Raw genomic sequence first — 12395 nt, 5'->3', positions numbered from 1 at the left:
AAGAAAAAAAAGATGATGATATCATGCATGCCTGAATATTCGCAGCAGTCTAGACTATCCCCTCTGTGAGTTACAGTTATCAGTGGAGTTATTTCTGAACACAGACTATTCAGTTTTGACAACTCCGTAACAAATTAGGAGAAGAAAAATACTGTCTCAAGTTCTGTTCCTTCCCTTGCCTTCCATGTCAGAGCCCAGTTCCTGTCACTGACTGCAGGCAGTGGGAATGCAGCTATGTAGCTTTCCATAGTTTTCACCTTCTTTGCAATATTAGGTTATATTCAAAGATTAAATCTCATCTTCTTGTTATGCTGACATTCCCTCTCTCTGACAGTACTTTTGACCCTCTGTTAGGGACAACTAAAGTTAATATTTTTGCTCGAGGGTGTTTGTTAAAATAAGTGATGCAGCTGAGGTTACAACACAATACTAAGATCCCTGCTTTCCACCCCCCGTTTTCCATCCCTGTACTGTGTAGTTTTAAGCCCAAGAAGTAATAGCAGGATTTGGAAAATTAAGAGGCAGATTTCAAGTCAGGAATGCAAAAAGTATTTATATAGGAACTGCATTTAATTCTTACTTTAAATTGACTGTACAGTGCAGTGATTTTCCCCCCCATACCTAAGGCCCATGTAAAATTTATCTTAGATGAAAATATTAATCTTTAGAATTGTTGTGTGTGTTTATTTGTTGCAATAGGTAGGGAGGGTTGTGTTTGTCTTTTTGTCTCCTTATTCCTGCGTTGAAGGGATTTGACTGTCACCTCACCAAATCCTACCTCTGCATAACTTTCTTTTCTCCCTCTTCCCCCACGGAGATAAGCGAGTTGCAGCTGTTCACTTTGCTAAAGCTGCGTTTTCGAAGATGTGTCAGTGTCTACTCTGGACCTTTGCTTTCTTTATCATGTAGTCTTTTGTGTCCTTTCAAAACCTACCTTAATTTTTTAAAAAATTATTACTTCTATATCGTTTAAAGAATGTTAATATGTCCAAAAATAATAGTCGTGAACATCATCTCTGAATAAAGAAAGAAAAAGGCTCCAAAAAGTGGGGGGAAAAAAATACAAATTTTAAAATTGTGTGTGTTAAAATGCCTCTAAAAATATGTCTTACTGAGCCATTTAATCAATATGATGCTGCTAATACACCCTTAATAATTAAGATGTGTGGTAAAGCTCAGGTATCTCCATGGTCCCGTGAAATCTATTGTAAAATATGATACACACAATTAATATCTTGTTGTTAAAGAACACTTGTTAAATCAATCTTTTTTCTGCTGCAAGTTGTAAATTGTTTCTCTAAATAAAAAGATACATTTGGAGTGAAAAGAGAGTAATTTCTTTTTTATTCCACTTCTTTACAATACATCCTGAAGGGGGCTGATAGGCATTTAAGCATTTTTTGAATGGTTGTATCAAACTGTGCTTTCTACCCTGGTTATGGTGTGGGTGGTTTCCAATCAGAGTTCTCCTGCTGTTCCTCTCACTCTTAGATTAAAAAAAGTGAAACATAAAGATTTCCCTACCTCTGTTGTTTCTTGGTGGATAAGCTGGTTTTCTTCTCACCCTCCAGACTGGTGTTGTGCCATGTAGTTGAAACTGCTTTAGTCCATGAGGGGTCTTTTTGGGGCACTGGGGAGTTGGCAAGTCACTTAGTGGGACCTTTAGGGAAGGGACACAACCTTGTTCAGTCTATTTGCTGAGACTTTTCTCTTTAAATGCACTCAAACAAAATGCAGCTGAACCTATTTTTGTGTCTGATAAATGGTGAGTGAAATAAAAGTCAACCTAGATTTAAAAACAGATAAAAGAGTTTACTGAGGACTAGTAAACAGAAATGCATCATCTGTGAATATCAAAAGTTGCCAAGCCATGACCCTTGGACACTCAGTTACCAGTATGGGAGCTTTAATGATTTTATTTTATTTTTTTTTATTTTAATATAGTCTGAAGCATCAGACCAGTGTCAAAAGCAGGATAGTGTTCATGAGGGGCTGTATTTGATCAGACTAAATGTTGTCCTGCTTGTGTAAATTTTACATTGCCTTTACTTCATCAGCAGCCTTTATTAGAAGTGTCACCATGTACTTGCAGGTGCTTCCTTACATACTTATACATGCTTTTGTTATACCATATTTTAACCTGTATATTCTTCTGAACGCAGACTGTGCTTCTTTAATCTGTTTTGAGAGGCATTTACCAGACTTTGAACTATGGTAAATCAAAGTCATGGCTACACTATTTGCAATCTTTTGTTTAAAACACATTCTACTAGAAGTATTCATACAGGGACTTTTAAATTAATCTTATTCCTTACCACTAACTTCAAGACAGAGGAGAAAGGCTTATGTATAAGCACATGCTTCTTTCTCTTCCACTCTCCATTAGCCATATAGAAAACCTATTTTTATATTACAAAAATTAAAAAAAGTTACTCATTGTTTATAGCATCTGTGTGATCCTCCTTTAAGGTTTATAGTCCTGTCAGTGTCAGGTCAAGATTATCTTAAAGCCACCACCGTGAATGGGAGGCTGAGCTCATGCCTGGGGCTGTGTCTGACACTTTCATTAGTTTCTGTGTTGCAGAAGTCGACCTCTGTGTGCAAGCCCATCAAGTAGAGTTTGAAGGCTGAGCAAGAAGACCTGCATTTTTGCAGGTAAAGCAAGTCTGTGAGATCTGGCATTCATTGTCTGGTATATTTAGGAAGATTTAAGATTGCAGTTCTGGCTTCACATTAGTAGATGGCAGCTTTGTTGCTGACTTTGGTGGAGCCAAGATGACATCATTATGCTTTAAGTGTTGTTTTAATGTGAAAAACATCGTAAACTTGTTACAGATTTCTTTCCTCTCAACGCTGTATCAAGCTTGCTTAAGTGACGAATTTAAAAATGCTTCTCTGTTTGTCCTCAAAAACCAGCGCACCAATGTGCAAAGCAGACTTCGTGCTTTTGATTCATGTATTGTCAGCAGGAAAGTCATATTTACGGGCCAAGTTTAGCCACCAAATAAAACTGTGTGAAATTGCTTATGTACAGTGAAAGTCAGAAGCAGTTCTTGAATTTGAATATTGTAAATTATAGAAAGAAAATATGCAGGGCTTATATTTGTTTCTTTTTGAGAACGTATAGGAGCAAGCACTGTGCCAGATTGCAAACTATAAAACTAACATGTTAGTTTTTTAATTTAAAAAGCCCAGCACATTTGTTACTAACTGAATTGTAAGCTCACATGGCCTTCAAAATATTCCAGTTTTTGATGTTTTCTTCTCTGTTTTGTAGCAATACTTAGTAGATATGTGAAATCTGTTCTAAATGTTAGATATTTTTCCAAACTGCATCTTTAGTAGTGTATTATGTGATTCTTTAAGAATTACCTTGACTTCTGAAGCTGAGTGCTGCTGATGTGAATGTACTGAATGCTGGTGGAAATATTTTGCTGGGCTAGTACATTGATGTGGTAGCTCCATAGTCCATATGGATTTACCTCCCAGTGGCGCTGGACCACTGCAGGCAATGCAAAGTTCAAAGACGATTTTGCAGTCATCTGAACATAAAAAGGTGTCATCCTTGCTTTTACTGTTTTCATACAGTTGTGTTCCCTTTATTTACTACTATATTAATGCATTTTAATCACCTTGCCAGATTCAACAGGATTTTTTCTAAGCATGCTTGATAATGAAAAGGATAAAAAGGTGGAGAGAAAGAAAAGAAGCACTAATAATATGAAGAAAAAGTGAAGTAGTTGGCTGAGCAGAGATGGGGGACGCAGAAACATCTACAGGGAAAAAAACCCAAATGAATCTGAAGTGCTAAAATTTCTATTTTAGCCTTTTAAAGCAGATTTCAGGACAAGGAGGGAGATAGAAATCAGGGAGTTCCATTTTTACAGCATGTTTGAAAAATGTAGTAACGTAAAATGGTGGCCAAAGATCTGGGTTCATTATTATGAGATGAAGAGAAAGGTAATTTAGGAGAGCGATGAAGGAAAGATTTCTGGGAGTAGCTCTTCCGTTGGAGGCTGCCAGGGCAGAGGTTTGCAGGGTGACTGAATCCTGCTCCAAACTGCCTTTGCTGCCCTGCTGCTGTGCCGTGGAGGAAGCAGAGCACAGGGAGAGCCTTTGCTTGTCAGCTTCACACTGTTGCTCACGGCTCAGGCACGGGGAGCTGCAGCAAGGGCAGGATGTAAATGATGCCTTCGTCTGCCTCACCATTGCAAGGCTACTAAAATTTCTCACAACGTTGAAATGCACAGATATGGTTAGATATTCATGAAAATGGATATGCTAGCTGAGACAAAATTTATACTGAATTAATAAATCGAGCCAATATTTTATCCGTACATTCTTGATTTCTCCCCATCTCCATCTGCCAGAGGCATTAAGTGGCTTTTCGGCTAATGTTAATATGAAAGATTTGGGAAAGTATGAGGTGTATGGCTAGCTTTAATTGTGATCTGATTTAATTTTTTAAAATATAACTTGCTGGTGTTGGAAAGGGTATTTATTTTGGTATCAGCACATTTATGGTGACTGTTGGAAAACTTGTTCAAAGTGAAATGAAATTTCTCTAAACTGTTAAACTGTTCTGTTTTGTGTTATTATTTTATATTATGCTAGACTGATTCAGCGGTGTGGAATCAGAAAATGTGCGTAATTATATTTACTGATGGTAAACTCTTTAAAAGTGTTACAGTTCTTGGATGCAAATTTAATTCAAATGGTCTGGCAGGTGAAACAATTTTTACTCAGTTTTTTCATTTTTGTCGAGCAGTGCGTAGCTTTGTAGTGAATTTGAAAGTACAATAAATAGCCTGCATTGTTTCTAACCAGAGGCTGAAATGTTGGTTGGACCAAAAGCTATAATTACACAAATGGTTGGCAGTTCCAGTGATGCCAGGTGTCCTCTGCTGAGAGCGCTCTGCCGTGCTGCCCCGCTGCGGTGTAGCTGTGCCAGCACCCAGGTTAACTTACAGGGCCTACACATTGTGTGCATTTAGTGTCAGATAGAAGGTTCTGTGTCTTCTCAGCCCAACGTCACATCAAGTCTTGGCTGACTTAATAAAACCAAACCTGTTAATCTGAAGGCCCTTTAGAGCTACTAAGAGGTAGTGAGAAGCTTCCCAGTGAGCTGTTAGTTGCCTGTTGTGGAACACACAGGTTTAAATATGATTTTTTTTTTTTTTAAATAACACATTGGTTTAAAGAGAAAAAAACAACACACAAAAGACACCTCAATACAACATATTAATTTTAAGGATAAACTATGAAATAATTATTTCAAATAGTTTAATTTCCTAAATTTGCTTTCAAGATAAGATGTAGAATCGTAGAATCCTAGAATGGTTTGGGTTGGAAGGGACCTTAAAGACCATCTTGTTCCAATCTCCCTGCCATGGCCAGGGACACCTTCCACTAGACCAGGTTGCTCAATACCTCATCCTGCCTCGGCCTTGAACAGTGCCAGGGATGGAGCATCCACAACTTCTCTAAACAACCTGTTCCAGTGCCTCACTACTTTCACAGTAAAGAATTTCTTCCCTATATCTAACCTAAAATTTCCCCTCTTTTGGTTTGAACCCATTTCTCCTTGTCCTGTCACTACAGTTCCTGATGAAGAATCCCTCTCCAGCTTCCTTGTAGCCCCCTTCACGTACTGGAAGATTGTTTATAGGTCTCCATGCAACCTTCTCTCCAGGAGAACTTTCACAGCTTGTCAATGTACTTGACTTTAAGTTTTTGTGTATTCCTCTATTCCTTTATCAACTTGTATATCAAGTGTATTTGTCTGTACATATATGACTGATTGATGTTTTGAGTGTTAAACCTTAAACTCAGTCATACAGTGAATCACAGCACTGAAATAATATACTGACTTGATTTGGGGCATCAATACCGCCTAGGATTGGAGGACTTTTTCTTCTACTCTCAGGACATGTATCCAGTATGAGATATGTGATTAGCATGTGCCTCCACCCAAAAGTTTGAGATACATGGTAATCAAATGGTGTTTCCACTAGTTTTAGGCCCAACTGAGTTGAAAATAGTCTTGATTTCCATTGCTATTCAGTCTCTTAATGAGATATTGTGTCTTCCTTTTGCAGATATAAAATGCCATGTTTAGTGTTCCTTGTCACCCCTCCCCACTGCCAAATCTCTTACAACCTTGCAAATTGTGACTAAAGAGTTAAACATGGTGAGTGTGCCCAGTGCCTTCCTAGTGCTGGAATGAGTTGTTTCCTGACTGCCTGCCAGGTACTTGCTATTGCCTCCTCCAGTGTTGATGAAGATCTAGATAGAAATACTAAAGACTTGCCAAGCTGATGTCTGTGGAAAGGAGCAGTCAATTAGTCAAGGTTATTCAAGGTGTCATGGTATGCAGGCTTCATTGGAGGAGTCAGGAGTTGTTTTTTTTTTTAAATATGAAAACTTTGTATGAGTTTTTCACAAGCTGCTTGTTAATTTGTGCCTGATGGGTCACTTTAAATCAGTTTTATGTATGTGTTTATGTTATTCTTGCAGATAATAGGTCAGTTTTTGAAAACTCATGAAGTACATTTTATAAACTTTGAAGGTATCTATGTTGACATAGTGTCCAGTAACTTCAGTTTTGAGGGGTTTCAATTTTGAAGCAGTCTGATGAGCCGTACAAGCAAGAACTTTGCAGCAACAGTCTTGCCCCATATGGATGCAAATAGAGATCAACTGTTTAACTCACATCAGAACGTTAACGGCATGTGGTGTGTTAAATCTGAAATACACATGTTGAGACAAATCCTAAAAGACCAATAACTGTTTCAAACAACTGCGGATTCTTTAGCTCCGGGAGCCAAGTTCCAAAACTAAAGACTTTTCCATTTTGAAGGAAATAATATTTTTAAAAGTGGTGGGCTTAAATGATTGCTCGTTTTCAACATTTTCTGTCATAACATTGTTTTAAGGTGGGCTAACAACTTTACTATAGCTTGGAGGAATTAAAAACTAGGTACAACTTTTAAGTTAAACTACTATTACCCTTAGTGAATATGTAATCTTGTTCTTTGAAAACACTTATAGCAAAATTCTTGTTTTCATTAGAAAAAATACATAACACTAATATTTGTATTGCTATGCCATCTGTAAGGATTTCAGCATTTTCCTTTTTTTTTGTGAATTAACAAATAAATCAAAACAGATATTTTTCCCAAAATGTCGATCACTTGTATGTCATTATTATCTTGTTACTCGGTGTTGTGGAACTTTGAAAATTGTAATTTTTTTTTTTTTTGCATAAGCACTAAACTGGAAAATTAAAACAATGTACATGCTGAAATGAATTAATCACTCTGCAAAGAAAAATTGTTAGTCTTTAACTTTTTGCAGTGTCAGGAAGCCCATATATTGAGTGGAATTACTTAAGAGAACATAAAAAAAAGAGCTTTTTGTAGCACATAAATTTGAGCACATAGTGGTCTTTTTATAACTGGAGTCTGATAGGACAGTGCAGTGTGTCTATCCAACATGTATGTGTACTGCATCTGTTTTTATGTGAACCTATGCATAAACACTGATCTCAAATTTCAGAATTAAATAATTTTTAATATTTGGTGTTAATGACTGATTTTATTGTATAACAACAAGCATGTCAGAATGAGTGTTTCTACTGTGATGCTGTTTGCTTGTGTGTAAGGCAAGTGTTGCCTGAACCTTTGTAGAACTATTAAGTACACTTCAAATGTGAAAAAATGTCAGCTTGTTATAAATGGCAGCAAATCGTGCTGATTATTTTACCTTTGACAAAGTGGAAAATTTAAAGGTTGGTGTGTCCCATTTTATTAATACAATAAATTTTTACAGTGTTGTTCTGGGCTTAGATATATGTTCTTTAGTGTTTATTATCCCTCAGTTGCTGTAAAAATTTTTGATTTGAAGTCTGGCATCATCGTTCAGAATGCTAATTCAGGAAATTAATTAGCATACGAAAGCAAATGCACATCCATTTATCTCCATTTCTTTCCTTACACTAACCAAAACAAAGTTGGTGTTTTCGTGTAATATGCAAGAGTGATGGAACGCAGAGACCATATTTTTTATCATTTAGCACTAGTTTATAGCTTCCACAGACTTGTCCTAATAATGAAGCTATGAAGGATATGACAAGAATGGTGATATTAAATTTCTCTAGACTAACAGTAAATTTTTCCATTCTGATGTCAAGAATGTAGAGCATCTGGAATCTGCAGTGTGAGTGGTTCAGTACGGGAACAGTTTCATCAATTGCTTAGCCATTTATTCTCCTCCTAGGAACAAGCTGTCTTCTGTAGAATATAACACTACAAAGGAAGCAATTTTCTAAAACTGGAAAAATCTTTTATGTCCTGTTGTTTCTGATTTAAAAGTTTTCCATTGCTGCTTACTCTTAAATCGGATTGCATGTGCTAATCTAAGGTACACATTTTTAAATTGGAATTGCCATTATTCTACATTTTAGTCCTTGAATAAAACTAAATTGTATTAGTCAAGCTTAGAAAAAGCTGAAGATACTCTGAAGACAGGAACTGCTTAAGTGTGTTAAAAGAACAAATGGAAATTTATCTTTTGCCTTTTTAAGCAGGGACAGTGTTGAGTTTTCAAACACAGCTGGATTTTCCCTTGAAATTACTTTAGTTGTAGCTGGCTGAATGCTGCAAGCCTTATTCTGCAGCTACTATTTTATCTTATTTGGTGCTGCAACAAGTCCAAAGCTTCAGGGTAGTTTCTCCTTCCATGGCAGACTGTTGTAATTTTAGTTTTAGATTGTGTATGTGTACTTATATTATCTACATGCGTGTAGTTTACATGGACTAAATCTGTAGGCAAGGTTATCTAGTCAGTGGGTTTTAATTCCCTGTGTCACTGTTCTTGAATGAACTAAATTTTATGAAAAGTGTATTGTACCCCCAGTGTTAATTTATTACTTCTAAATTTCTTTTTTCTTGAATCAGGTAATCAGATTTAATAGACTTTGTAAGTATCTTCAAACCCCCTCCTCGTTCCACTCTTACAACAGTTTTATAGTGTTCCCTTGTGCAATACTGGTCTACTTTTAGTAAGGTTCTCATGCTGTAGGCTTTTAGTGAATTCACAGCACTGTTAGCTACTGTACCTAATTTATGTAACATGAATATAAATAGCAGCATACCAGTATCTAAAACTGGGAGCTTCCTCATTTATCTGGAATTGACTCCTATTACTGCCACTCAATTATGTGACCTTTTTTAATTTGGCAAGGGCCCTTTTTCCTCTTCTGTTTCACTGATCTGGGAATGTCCAGGGATGGTTACATTGTGATCTGGTTTGGGTTCCCCCTCTCCCCCACCAAGCTGTAGGAATGGACCAGACTTACTTCCCCTCTTATAATTGCATAATAGTCTTACATCTCCATGTTTAGATGCGATGTTAATTTTTTTTATGTATGCTCAGATCTTCTGGGACCTTTAAATACATGATCTGCTTTTAAAAATCAAAGTAAGTGAGTTTTTCTTCTGTGAGTCATGTTTACTGGGTTTTGACACTAGTAAATCCCAGTGGGTACATGATTCCTTTTAAATATAGATACTGGTTAAACGTAGGCAAACTAGACTAAAAAAAATTTAAGAACCTAAGTAGAATAGCAATAGTGTATCATAAGAGCAATTTTTTCCCCCAGGACACTCTTCAGTGTTGCCACCATCAGGCATTAAAAACAATTGGATTTTTTTGTTGTTTTCGTGATTTTTTTAATACATTTTCTAGATACTTTTTAAAAAAGCTCATTGTTGTGTTTATTTAAAGTGTGGGAATCTTTCAAAAAATGTGAGGTCCATGCAAGTCATATGACTCTAGGAGGTGGGACTTCAAGATAAACATCGAACTGAGGGGAAGAGCACAACCATGGCCTGGCAGGCAGTGGTAGCATTCAGCTCAAAGGTGCTGATACACCTCATTCTGTGGCTTATGCAATGAAAATGTGCTTTTAATTTGCCAAACTATTCATCTGAATATTGAAGGGGTTTATTATGAGCTTTTTGAAAGTTAAATTTTGGTTTTAGAAGTGATCAAGTGTTCTGTGTGGCATCACTTCAGGTTTCATAATTGCTACTGAAACAATTGAAGAAAAAAACCCCTGGTTTTAACAACCTGGCAGTACTAAAACCAGCAAGAAACTTGCAGTTATTTCAGTGGCCTTTGTCTCTGGTGGTAGAACCACCTGAGATGCTATTTAGAAGTTTTGCAGGAGATTTGAGATTGGGCTAAAGTTCTATCTGCTGTGAAATTCAGATTACTTCTATTGCCACATGGCAGCATCTCTGTACAGTGAGACCTTACAGGGCTGCAGGGATTTGAGCTACCAACCTTCAGGTGTTGGAAAGATGGATGTCACAATTTATCAGATCTGGAAAAATTAGACCAATGTGTAGCTACCAATGTAGTTGTTTTAACTTCATTATGAGGTTACAGTAACTTGACAAATTATTTTGTCCCTGTCCATAACAGAAAAGTACTTTGTTTTATATCCCATTTGCTGGTAAAATCACATGCCAGCCACAATTTTCACTGTTTCTTCACTCATGTAATTGAGACTCAAGTGAAAATAACCTTTTACTTGGAGGTGTGTGTAGAAGATCCACATATTGACTTTCTTTATATATAATAGTCTGAAAACCTATCTGAAAAAATTTGATCTGCAGAAGGAACAAGAAGGAAGAAGAGAAAAGGTAAAGCTTTATAAGTGCTAATACCTTCTTCTGTCATTAGCTTTGGTTTGAAAGGAGGCTGTAGCTGAGTCAGATGATCTGGAATTACACAAATGTAACTACAGACATGTTCTAGATCTTTGCTTTCTGTTTTCCCCAGGTAAATTCACTAAGTCCTCCTGCTGCCTGATTTTCATTTGGTTCCTGGATTGAGTTGTTTTTTTAACTCCTGACTACATAGTGCTCAGTTTCTCAAGGAGTCTGAAGAGCAAGAGCGTGGCGTTCTCCAGCATTCTGCATTACACAGTCCTTGGGTTCTGGTGCTGCAGACAAAATCAGTCGGCATCTGTTGATTGTCTCCCCTTCCCCAGGAGAGTTGCAGGGATTGGGTGCATTGCTGTCGAGGCTGGAGTAGCACCCTGGGGACGGGGACACCCATTTCCCAGAAGGGTCAGTTCAGACCTGTGTGAATAAGTGAAGCCCACAGAAACTTTTGAGCCAGATGTGGAAACCTTCATGTGTGTGAGCACCCACAGGGTTAGTCACTTCTTGAGTCCTGGCAGGAGGGACTTCTCTCTGGGAGTTTTGTGTGTAAAACCTGAACTCGCTATGGGCAGATTCAGCCTCACCCTGTGTCACTAACAGTTAATCCATCAGGAAACACGAACTTTTGTTTTATTTTTCACTGGGGATTTGATTATCAAAGCTTTAAGGAGCAACTTACAAGGATAGAATAGTTTTATAGTTGCTTATATGTGGAATTCAAGCAGATCTGACAGATGAAGGAAAAGAAAGCTTACTCTGTTATACATCTTTTATTTGAAGGGAGTGGCTGAAGTTACTGTTTTCTTTCTTCTGAATGGTAAACGTGAATTGTTCCTAAGCAGTTACGCCACAATGCAAGCTTACATTGGACTTCCTATTCCATTTTCTAACAACCTTCAGGTTATTTTAAGGTTACTGAAATATTTACAGTAACAAAAGTGGATGAGTGTAAAGGAATTTTTTAATTTTTCTAAATGACAGAAAAATAACACTTTTTGTATTTTCTAAATGAAAATGTTTTTGAAGCATAAACTATGTGATAAAAATAACTCTTTCTGCTAAGTTCTTGAAGTTTTAGTAGTCTGGGAAGTTGAAGCCACAAGTCCCATTCAAACCTCTGTTCTCTGGGTGTCAGCTCAATCTCTGACTGCATCTTCCTAGGCAGAGTTCAGTGGTCTATTTTTCTGTCTGCAAAATTGTAGTGGTTTGAGTTGTATCTTCTTTTTGCAGTATTTCTGAAGAGAAAACAAGAACATATTTAAATAAAAGCAAGATTCTAAGAGAAATGAATATGAACCACCAAGAAATGTTTGGACCACAGAAAGAATGTATTTGGAAAGAACTTTTTTTTCCAGAATATTTTACTGAGAGGCAGTAAAAAGATGAAAATGTAAATAATCAGATCCCAAAGGTGCTGTATGTAATGTTGAAAGGGATATGCAGTGTCTGGAAAGGTTGTGAAATTATATTTACTAATAAATATTCCAAATCATGAGTTTTAGGGAAATAATAAGTATAATAACAATAGGTAACCTGTAATTTACAACAGTGTTCTTTTACCAGTAGAATATGTTGTAAATCTGTTCTTGTGATGAACAGCAGCACTTACTCTGACTAAAAATAATAACAGGACCGTGTATCTTGGATCCCGGGAGACTATTG

General features: G+C 36.9%; 1 protein-coding gene across 2 annotated transcripts in view; it reads left to right on the top strand.

Moving 5' to 3' along the window:
- The window catches only part of MPP7 (MAGUK p55 scaffold protein 7), a 149567-nt gene that overhangs the window by 41754 nt on the left and 95418 nt on the right, over positions 1-12395 (top strand). The gene's annotated exons all lie outside the window — the stretch shown is intronic.

Source organism: Myiozetetes cayanensis, unplaced genomic scaffold (genome assembly GCF_022539395.1).
Source record: "Myiozetetes cayanensis isolate MyiCay16 unplaced genomic scaffold, myiCay2020 scf1, whole genome shotgun sequence".
NCBI lineage: Eukaryota > Metazoa > Chordata > Aves > Passeriformes > Tyrannidae > Myiozetetes > Myiozetetes cayanensis.
Note: the sequence above shows the minus strand (reverse complement) of the source record. Positions and strands in the feature narration are given on the sequence as shown.